We start from the raw sequence: 10875 nt of genomic DNA on the forward strand, positions 1-10875 counted from the left end.
AAAAAAAAAAAAAAAAAAAAAAAAAAAAAAAAAAAAAAAAAAAAAACCACACAGGGCCAGACTTCCAAAGCAAAATAAATAAACAAACAAACAAACAAACACACACAGCAGCAGGGCGGCCGGAATGTGCCGCCCCAAGATTGGCCGGAATGCCGCCCCTTACAGTGGGCCGCCCCAGGCACGTGCTTCCTCGTCTGGTGCCTGGAGCCAGCCCTGATTCTCCAGTCTGTTCCTTAACATTTGTTTTCTTTTTTTCACCACATTTGCACACTGAACAAAAGTCTTCACCGAACTGTCCAAATGGCTGGTCCTTTCCCTGAACCGATTCAATTAAATTAGAACCTAGGAAGTACAGCAATAGTTAATTTTTTTCCTCCAATGTGCATTACTGAATTTCATCTGCCATTGTGTTGCCTGTTCACCTAGCTTGGTTAGTTCCTCAGAAGTTCCTCACAGTCTTCTCTGTACTTGACTAACCTACATAATTTTGTGTTACCAGCAAAGTTTGTCACCCTACTACTCATGTCCTTTTCCAGATTATTACTAAATCTATTAAACAATACTGTTTCTAGTGACGCCCTGAGGCTATTAACCTTTCTTCTATGCAGGGACAGCTCCAGGCACCAGCACAGAAAGCAGGTGCTTGGGGCGGCCAATGGAGAGGGGCGGCACATCCAGGTCTTCGGCGGCATTTCGGTGGCAGGTCCCTCAGTCCCTCTTGGATGGAAGGACTGGCCGCCGAATTGCCGCCGAAGATTGAAGTGGCACAGTAGAGTAGTCGCCGAAGTGCCGCCGATCAGCGGCTTTTTTTTTTTCCTCTTCACCGCTTGGGGCGGCATAAAAGCTGGAGGCAGCCCTGCTTCTATGATGAAACCTGACCTGTTTTTCGGATATTGACTCAAAACTCAACCTAAATCCCCCCAAAAGCTTCTCCAGCCTTTCAGGAGAAACAGCAAATTTTTGGTCTGATGGAAAAGGCAGATGGAAGTGGGGCAACAAATGGGGTGGTTGTTTCAGCTGAGTTTCACATTCAGTTTTGTTTTGAAGCTAAAACAATTAACAGATACAAAACCTCTGAAAACCAAACTTAAACAGATTGAACAAACCCCATGAACTAAAACCACTAAGATTCACATAGCTCTGCACAGTATCCCTTTCAGGTCCTAATCCTGCACCACTGAAGTCAATGGGAGTTTAGTCACTGATTTCAGTGTGCATAGGATTAGGCCCTAATAGATCATTGTCAGATTGGTACCTATGTGCCTAATCCTGAAAAGACTTTCTACTACTGTTAGCAACCCCATTGCAAACTTGCAACTGAGGGGATGGAAAGACTTTATACATAGGCTAAAGAAGTGTATAAGTGTTTTCAGACTCATCCCTTGTATGGTCTTATTTTTATAAAGTTCAAAGTTAATAAAATTAACTTTAGTTTTACAGTTTTCAGAAAACCTTTTGGCAAAGAAGAAATTTCTCTAAATACACCAAACTCCTTTTTTTAAAACATTCATCTACTTAGTTTATGTATGTTTTAAATACGTCACTCCCAGGCTTTGTAGTTTTACCTTCCAATCATCAATATCATTTCTTTTGTTTTTAATAAAGCTGTACTTCACGTTTTCAGTCTTAATAATATTATTCAGTACTTGAAGTAATTGTGCCTTATTTCATAATTGCAGGAGATATGTGGAATAAAAGTGGCTGGGATTTGTTTTCAAGAAATATTCTTCAGAAAGGGACCTCTGGAGTGGTTTGGGCTTTATAAAAGTTTCACTGTGATTTGTCTAAAAAGTGATCTTCCATACCTATGTCTGCAGTTGCTCCAAACAACATAGACTGACTGATCAATTATCTGTAATTTTGCCTGAACCAAGCTTCTTGAAGCTTTTAATAATTTTAAATATATTCCTCAATAATTTTAAGCACTCTGATCTCCACATAATTGGCTTAAGAGCCTCATTTTGATCAAGGACTTTACACAAATTGGTAATTCCATTTATTCAAGCACACAAAAACCATATAAAGGTAAAGTTACCTTTTTCTCAGCAGTGTCCCCCTTTTCAGTGATTTTTTATATATATGAGAGAGAGAGAGAGAGAGAGAGAGAGAGAGAGAGAATCATCATTTATTACATTTAAAACAAAAATAAAGTCTAATGGACAAAATAATTTACGGTTTTTGTTGTGTGTTTGTACAGTGCCCAGCACAATGGGGCCCTAATACATGACTTGTGCTCCAGCCACTACTGCAACAACAATCAGAATAGTGAATATATGTTGCCTAATTTTAAATTGGGATCATTGAAGTTGTAACCTATAGCTCTTTTCATCATTGTCAGGTTAGGAAATATTGTTGCTATTAGTTTAACTTGCCTTTCTATCCGACTTCCATGACACAAAATTAGAAATTCAAAATACATTGTATTGTGAAGTTGCTAGTTTAAAAAAAAAAAAAAAAAAAAAACTATCAGCTGCACAGGTTACTATTGTTTGTCCCTTCTCCATTAAGATTCACTAACTCTCTGTTTATGACTGTTCCTTCTATTGTAGCAGAGGGCCAGCTCTGCTTCAGTTAAGACTGAGCATTGCTCTCTGTTTAAAGATAGACTGTTGTAAGTGCTCTAAAATCCACATGTTCTCTTAGATTGTCTTTACATTTGCTATGCCTTGTGGGGAGTATTAGTGACCCAAATATGGGGTTATTTTAGCAAGGAGTCCCCAAGATACAAACCCCAAATAGCATTTTACAAAATCATCTTTTTATTCTAACTATTTTCTCCCCACACACTAGGAGTGCAAACTGTGGTTCGGGATCCTGCCGAAACTGATGTCTGCCATGTGGGATTTATCTAAGATGCACCAATGTCCTTTTGGGGGAGTTCTATGTAAGAAGTTATTCACGATTAAATTAGTAATTCCAGGAATGAGTATCAGCAGCTTTGGCCAAAGAGAATGATGTGCATTCCCAGTAGCACCGAGGATATTGTCACACTGCAATCAGAAGTTATGATTATAGCTTGTATAGGTATACCAAAGCTAGCTTTGATAGAGCCAGCTCACTAAAAATAGCAGTGTAACTGTGGTGGCATGGGCTGAGGCACATGCCAGCTGCCCAAACACAATCTCACCTGGGATCCTGGATATGGATTCAGGTAATTAACCCGTGTCGCTGCCCTTGCTATCCTGGCTACACTCCTATTTTGAGTGAGCTGCCTTCATAAAAGTTAGCTTGGGCATACCTATATGTGCTGTAATTACACCTCCCGATTGCATAAGCATATATAGGGCCCTAACAAATTCACAGTCCATTTTGGTCAATTTCACAGTCATAGGATTTTAAAAATTGTAAAGTTCATGATTTAAGCTATTTAAATCTGATATTTCACAGTGTTGTAATTGTAGGGGTCCTGACCCAAAAAGGAGTTATGAGGGGGTCACAAGGTTATTGTAGGTGGGGGTTGTGGTACTGCTACCCTTCCTTCTGCACTGCTGCTGGCAGCGGTGCTACCTTCAGAGTTGGACAGCTGGAGAGTGGCATCTGCTGGCTGGGAGCCCAGCCCTGAAGACAAAGCTGCCACCAGCAGCAGTGCAGAAGTAAGGATGGCATGCATGGTATTGCCAGCCTTATTTCTTCACTGCTGCCTGCAGAGCTGGGCCCTCAGTCAGCAGCCACCACTCTCCAGCCACCCAGCTCTGAAGGCAATGCAGAAGTATTTTTCCAAAATACCGCAATACTGTGACCCCCCCTAAAGTAACCTTGTGACCTCCCTGCAGCTCCCTTTTGGGGCAGGATCCCCAATTTGAGGAATACTGGTCTCCTCCATGAAATCTGTGTAGTGTAGAGTAAAAGCACACAAAAGATCATTTCAGGGGGGGCGGGGGGGATGACCAGATTTCATGATCTGTGACATTTTTCATGGCCATGAATTTGGTAGGGCCCTAGACATATGTTAATAACAGCCAAAGGGGTTTCCAGGAAGTCTGCTGTCACAGTAACTGGATAGCTTAAGGAGACCTGCTGTGGTCACTAAACCTGCACACATGCACTATGAATTTGAGCCCTACCCTTGGCACTTTTCAGAGACTGAGTTGTACATGTACTTTGGTCTTTGCCTACATTCAAATGGGGGCCCCTTTGGAAGTCTTGCCTTGAGACCAAAATGTCTGTTTTAAGAGCAATATTTTAAAGTGTCCCAAAATCCACATGCAGACTCTGATTTTACTTTAGAAGTATTTTCAGGGAAAATTATCATTAATTCAAGAGAAAGAAAATGGAAGACTCTAGAAGCAGTTAGAGCAGTAGAGAATTCCCATTATGAATTCAATAGACCAAAAACCTGCCAGAACAATAGGGCAAGTGAGCACATTGCAAAAACTCATTGCCCATTTACTTAAAAAAAAATGCCAGTGATTAAAAACCTACAAAAAGGTTTTTTTTTTTTTTTAAACCTGCTTTTATTTTATTTACAAGAAATCATCAGTACTATTAGAAAGACATCTTCAGTTATTGCTGCAGAGAGGAATGCAAGAATGTTTTTAATGTGATCTGATGGATCCATCCCTATTATAAAAAGAAATTATAGTGGCCACTGGTAAAAATACAGCAGGTTCCTCACTACCAGCTGATAAATGCCCCTCCAGTTTGGATCTCTCTAACTATTTTGGATTTAGTAGCTAGTAAGTGGCAATTCACAGCTTTGGCCAGATTTTCAAAGGTACTCAGTACCCACAAGTGAGGATGGATTTTCTGAAGAACTCAGCTCCTGTTGAGACACCAAAATTAATGGCCAGATAGATTTTTCAGAAGAGCTCAGCATGTTGGGTGCTGAGCTCTTTTGAACATCTGACAATGGGAGCTTCTAGGTGCTGAATACGTTTGAAAAATCTCACCTTCATTTTAACGGCCTAAAGGAGAGTTGAGCTTTTTCCAAAATCGGCACCTTAATTCTCAACTTAGTGTTTGTACTGTGACTTGCTTTGAATAGTGGGGTGGGCTAGCTCCCACCATGTTTTCCTCTCTCTTTTTACTATCTTCTGTGCTCTCCTGTACCTTACAGAACTCTTTGGCTATGCATTGTTTTGGCTTTATCAATTTTTATCATGGAAAGTATGCAAAAACATTATCAGGCATGTGATATTTTTATTCCTCTGAATGAAGAATCTGCAAAAGTCATCAAGGTGATTGCTCCTGAAAACCAGGATATATTTCAAGTGGTGAATTGAATTTTCTTTTGCTCTGAAGTATTGAGTAGGCCATGGATTCTAAAATCCATACTCAGCTCTGTCATTTAAGGCCTGGTCTACACTAGGAGGTTATGTCAAATTTAGCAGCGTTAAATCGAATTAACCCTGCACCCGTCCACACAACGAAGCTATTTAGTTCGACATAGAGGTCTCTTTAAATCAATTTCTGTACTCCTCCCCGACAAGCGGAGTAGCGCTAAATTCGACATGGCCATGTCGAATTAGGGTAGGTGTGGATGGAATTCGATACTAATAGCTCCGGGAGCTATCCCACAGTGTACCACTCTGTTGACGCTCTGCACAGCAGTCCGAGCTCGGATGCTCTGACCAGCCACACAGGAAATGCCCTGGGAAAATTTGAATTCCTTTTCCTGTCTGGACAGTTTGAATCTCATTTCCTGTTTGGACATTGTGGCGAGCTCAGCAGCACTGGCAACGATGCAGAGGTGACCATGCAATCGCAGAATAGAAAGAGGGCCCCAGCATGGACTGATCGGGAAGTCTTGGATCTGATCGCTGTGTGGGGCGATGAGTCCGTGCTTTCGGAGCTGCGATCAAAAAAAACGGAATGCGAAGATCTACGAGAAGATCTCAAAAGCCATGACGGAGAGAGGATACAGCCGGGATGCAACGCAGTGCCGCGTGAAAAATCAAGGACCTGAGACAAGGCTACCAGAAGACCAAAGCGGCAAACGGACGCTCTGGATCCCAGCCCCAGACATGCCGTTTCTACGAGGCACTGCATTCCATTCTAGGTGCGGCTGCCACCACTACCCCACCACTGACCGTGGACTCTGACGATGGGGTATTGTCGATGGCCGCTTCCTCGGAGATGTTCGCGGACGGGGAAGATGGGGAGGACGAGGCAGTCAACAGCGCTTACAATGCTGATTTCCCCGACAGCCAGGATCTCTTCATCACCCTCACAGAGATCCCCTACCAACCCTCCCAAGGCGTTAACCATGACCCTGAATCAGGGGAAGGATCAGTCGGTAAGTGTTTTAAACATGTAAACATTTATTTTGAACGGAACAGGAATGGAATATTAACAATGGGTTTTTCATGATTACTTTGCCCTAGGCGCTCTACTTTTAGTCCTTGCCAGTGCAGCTACTGGAAAATTATGTCAATATGTCTGGGGATAGAGCAGAAATCCTCCTGGGACATCTCCACAAAGCTCTCCTGGAGGTAATTTGAAAGCCTTTGCATCAGGTTCCTGGGGAGAACGGCCTTATTGCGTCCTCCATGGTAGGAAACTTTTCCGCGCCAGGCTAGCAGCAAGTACTCCGGGATCAGTGCCTCGCACAGCATGGCTGTATACGGCCCTGGTTTTTGCTGGCATTCACGCAGCATGTGGTCTCTCTCAGTGTCCGAAATCCTCATCAGAGTGATATCACTCATGGTGACCTGCTTTAAATTAGGGGAATGTTAGTATTGGGACTGATTGCCTGTTCCTTTACATAACTGTAACTGCGGTTTACAGCCAAGCGGTGGAGGCGGGACAGGGGCAGCATACCGGGATCTTTCCCGGGGACAGCCGCGAGGGGGGTGGGACAGGGGCAGAGTTCATGCTGGCCAGATTGCTGGCAGCAGGAACTGGCCAACACTAGGGGCATTGCTTTGAACGTGAAAGGAGGGCACTGCTATAAATTAAGCAGCCAAAAGTCTACGGCTTACCATATCCACCTGCTACCCGAATTCCGCTGTCCTGGCCCGCTTGGGTGATCTGTACTCAAAGACCCCAGGCACTGAATGGGAAGGCCGAAAATTCAACCTTGTCCTGAGCGCGCATGTGATAGGTGCTGTGCATGGTCTTGTTCACAGAGAAAGACTATGTTCATTGTTCACAAAAATGTATCTTTGTGAGGAATTCACTCCCTTTTTCCCATCCCACAGCTGTGAATGTCTCCCGACCTACCCCGGCATCCCCCTCCCAGAGGCTGGCGCAGATTAGGTGCCGCAAGAGAAGGACACGGGACGAGATGTTCTCTGAACTTATGGGCTGCTCCCGAGCCGAGGCGGCACAGCAGACCCAGTGGAGGGAGAACATGTCGCAAAACCAGTGATCACACAGCGAACGGGAGGACAGGTGGCGGCAGGAAGACCAGCAGGCAACTCAAACGCTGCTTGGACTAATGAGGGAGCAAACGGACACGCTCCAGCGCCTTGTAGATGTTCTGCAGGACCGGAGGCAGGAAGACAGAGCGATTATTGGTTTCGCTGAGATCAGAGCGAGTCAGTAAGCTTCTCCATCTCCCCTTGAGACGTCCAAAAGCACACTCCACCACCATTCTGCACTTGCTCAGCCGGTAGTTGAAGAGTTTTTTCACTGTCCAGGGCGCCTGTATAGGACTTCATGAGCCAGGGCATTAGCGGGTAGGCTGGGTCCCCGAGGATGACTGTAGGCATCTCCACATCCCAAAGAGTTATTTTGTGGTCCGGGAAGTAAATACCTTCCTGCAGCCATCTAAACAGACCTGAGTTCCTGAAAACACGAGCATCATGAACCTTGTCCGGCCATCCGACGTTGATGTTGGTAAAACGTCCCCTATGGTCCACCAGTGCTTGCAGCACCATTGAAAAGTAGCCCTTTCTGTTAATGTACTGGCTGGCCTGGTGGTCCGGTCCCAGGATAGGGATGTGAGTTCCATCTATAGCCCCACTGCAGTTTGGGAATCCCATCGCGGCGAAGCCATCTATGATGACCTGCACATTTCCCAGGGTCACTACCTTTGAGAGCAGTAGCTCAATGATTGCGTTGGCTACTTGCATCACAGCAACCCCCATGGTAGATTTGCCCACACCAAAATGGTTCGCGACTGACCGGTAGCTGTCTGGCGTTGCAAGCTTCCAGAGGGCTATGGCCATTCGCTTCTGGACAGTCAGAGTTGCTCGCATCCAGGTGTCCTTGCGCTTCAGGGCAGGGGACAGCAACTCAAAGTTCCAGGAAAGTTCCCTTACGCATGCGAAAGTTTCACAGCCACTGTGATTCATCCCAGACCTGCAGCACTATGCGGTCCCACCAGTCCGTGCTTGTTTCCCGGGCCCAGAATCGCCGTTCCACAGCATCAACATGACCCATTGCCACCATGATGTCCACGGCACGGGGTCCCGTGTTTTGCGAGAGGTCTGTGCCACTCTCAGACTTAATGTCCTCACCGCGCTGCCGTAGCCTCCTCGCCCGATTTCTCAGCATCTGCCTCTGAAAAAGGTGGATGATAAAGGTGCGAGGTGTTGACAACGGCCATAACTGCAGCGATGGTCACAGCGGGCTCCATGCTCACAGTGCTGTGGTGTCTGCGCTGTCACTCACCAGAAAAGTGCACGAACTGATTGCCCGCCGGCGCTTTCAGGGAGGGAGGGTGGGAGTGACGGTTGAATGACGGCAGTTACCCAAAACCACCCTCGACACATTTTTTCCCCAGCAGGCATTGGGGGCTCAACCCAGAATTCCAGTGGGCAGCGGGAACTGTGGGATAGCTGCCCACAGTGCACCGCTTCCAATGTCGATGCTTGCCCCGTTAGTGTGGACTCACAAAGTCGAATTACTGTTCTTAGTGTGGATACACACCTTTGACTTTGTAATATCGGTTCCACTAATTCGATTTAAGTAAAATCGAACTACTCTCATAGTGTAGATATACCCTAAGACTCCTGTGCCAGATTGTGCCACAGAGCTATGGAAATAGAGGAAGCCCTCCATGTTTGCAGTTCTCACCCTTGAGGCAGAAGAGGGAGAGGGATTAGCTACTTCCACAGCACTGTCCCCTGGACAACCCTCTGAAGAATCAGGATCCGCAAAATGGGGAAGGGGTGGGAACAAAGAACGTTTCATCATATACCTAATCTTGTTTGTCAAATGCTAAACCAGACATGTACAGAATAGTTTAGGTTTAGTTCCAAACTTCCAATGAATACAAATACCTCCCCCTTCCCCACCCTCGACAAACACACATTACGTTTCTGCAGATCACTTTCTACTTTTCTCCCATCTGACTCACCTTAAAGCAGATTCCCCTGTTCCTCACTCAGGAAATTACCATCATCTCTTAAGAAATGTCTGTCCATTCTGAGTTTTTAAAAAGCCATTAATTATTATCATTGTTGACTAAACAGGTAGGAGGAGCCTGTTTTCTTTTCCTGTTATCTTTATTTTTCTTTGGTTAATAGTTCCACTCAGTTGGAGACTTTCAGTCTACATTTGCAGCCTCCCCATCCTCTGCAACTTGAAAGAATTCCTTTTGGGATATTAATCTCTTTTCTAATGTTTACTGTACCCAACTCCAGGTCATTGTCAGCTTTTGCTTCTTAAGCTAAAGAACAAGGACTTTTATAATTATTAGATTTCTCTTAATAACAACTCTATCCTCTAAGTAATATGACAATCAGGAAAATGATTCAATGAAAACATTCACATTTCAAAGTTGCTTTTACTTCACAGGGTTCAAAACAGTTGCAGTCTTTTTTGTGGCAATTTTTTCAGGTTTTATGGAAAATGTTTTTCATGTTTGACTTTTTTTCCCCAAAATCATTAACAAAATCATCAAATCTTGTTTCTCTAGGAGAGAGAGAGAGCCTGGAGCACTAGGCCTAGTGGAAGATCTGAGGTGAACAAAGTCAGGCCATGTATTAAAGTGGATGTTTACAAGTTCACTGTGCAGTACATGAACTTGGCAAAGTTGTTGCTAGCGTACTGGACACTATACATTTACATAGCTATATTTCAGCTGGTACAGATACATCCTAATGTAATACAAGATAAAATGGTTTGACAATCAATAGGGATGTTTTGTTCAAGGTATCAGGAACAAGGGAAGGTAACAAACAGATGTCATGAAAAATAGAGGTCACCAATTGCCATGCTGACTGAATATGGGTTGGTGAGTCACCCCATGCAATTAGCTGGATGCAGTGTTATGATCTTCACAACTTGATTGAACCTATCAGAAGATAACCCCCCCCCCCCCAACAACCATATGCAGCCCATCACTAATCTGTGGCTGCACATAGGATTTGAGCAGGGTCTAACATGTACTTTATTACTGTTTTGGAGCTCTATTGTGTAGATTTGTGAAAAAAAATATTTATGCCTATAGGCAATTGATGCCTTGATGCACTTACCACGTTACATGTAGACTTCAGATCCTGCTGCAGTCAGGAATGTGTCTACTTTATAATAGGACAAAAGGCACTTGATTTAAATGTATGGTCCAGCCACAGATTACATCTATACTTTGACAGACTAACCACCATTTTGCAGTGTCAGAAGGTGTATGGTGCAACTTGCTCTCATTTCTACCCTGTTGTCCTACCAATGGGACCCTTTCATAAATTGAAGTGAGTGATTTTATCTTAGTTGGATGAAAATTTTCTTTTGCATTAATTTGTTATATTCGGGTCAAAACCCTCAATAAAAACACTGAATTTGACAAGACTTCTCATAAATAAGGAAAGAAGGATTTGACATTAATTTGTTATGGGACCATAAGCCTTATTGTATATACTGTATGTCTTATATTAAAAAATATTTGGAGGCAGGAAGTGATTCAACAATTTGAAACAGTTCTTTTGTAAATATCTTGATGTTCTAAGTCAGGGGTTCCCAAATTATAGTACGTGTACCACTGGTGGT

This window comes from Terrapene carolina, unplaced genomic scaffold (genome assembly GCF_002925995.2).
Source record: "Terrapene carolina triunguis isolate 2854851 unplaced genomic scaffold, T_m_triunguis-2.0 Scaffold66, whole genome shotgun sequence".
Classification (NCBI taxonomy): Eukaryota; Metazoa; Chordata; order Testudines; family Emydidae; genus Terrapene; species Terrapene triunguis.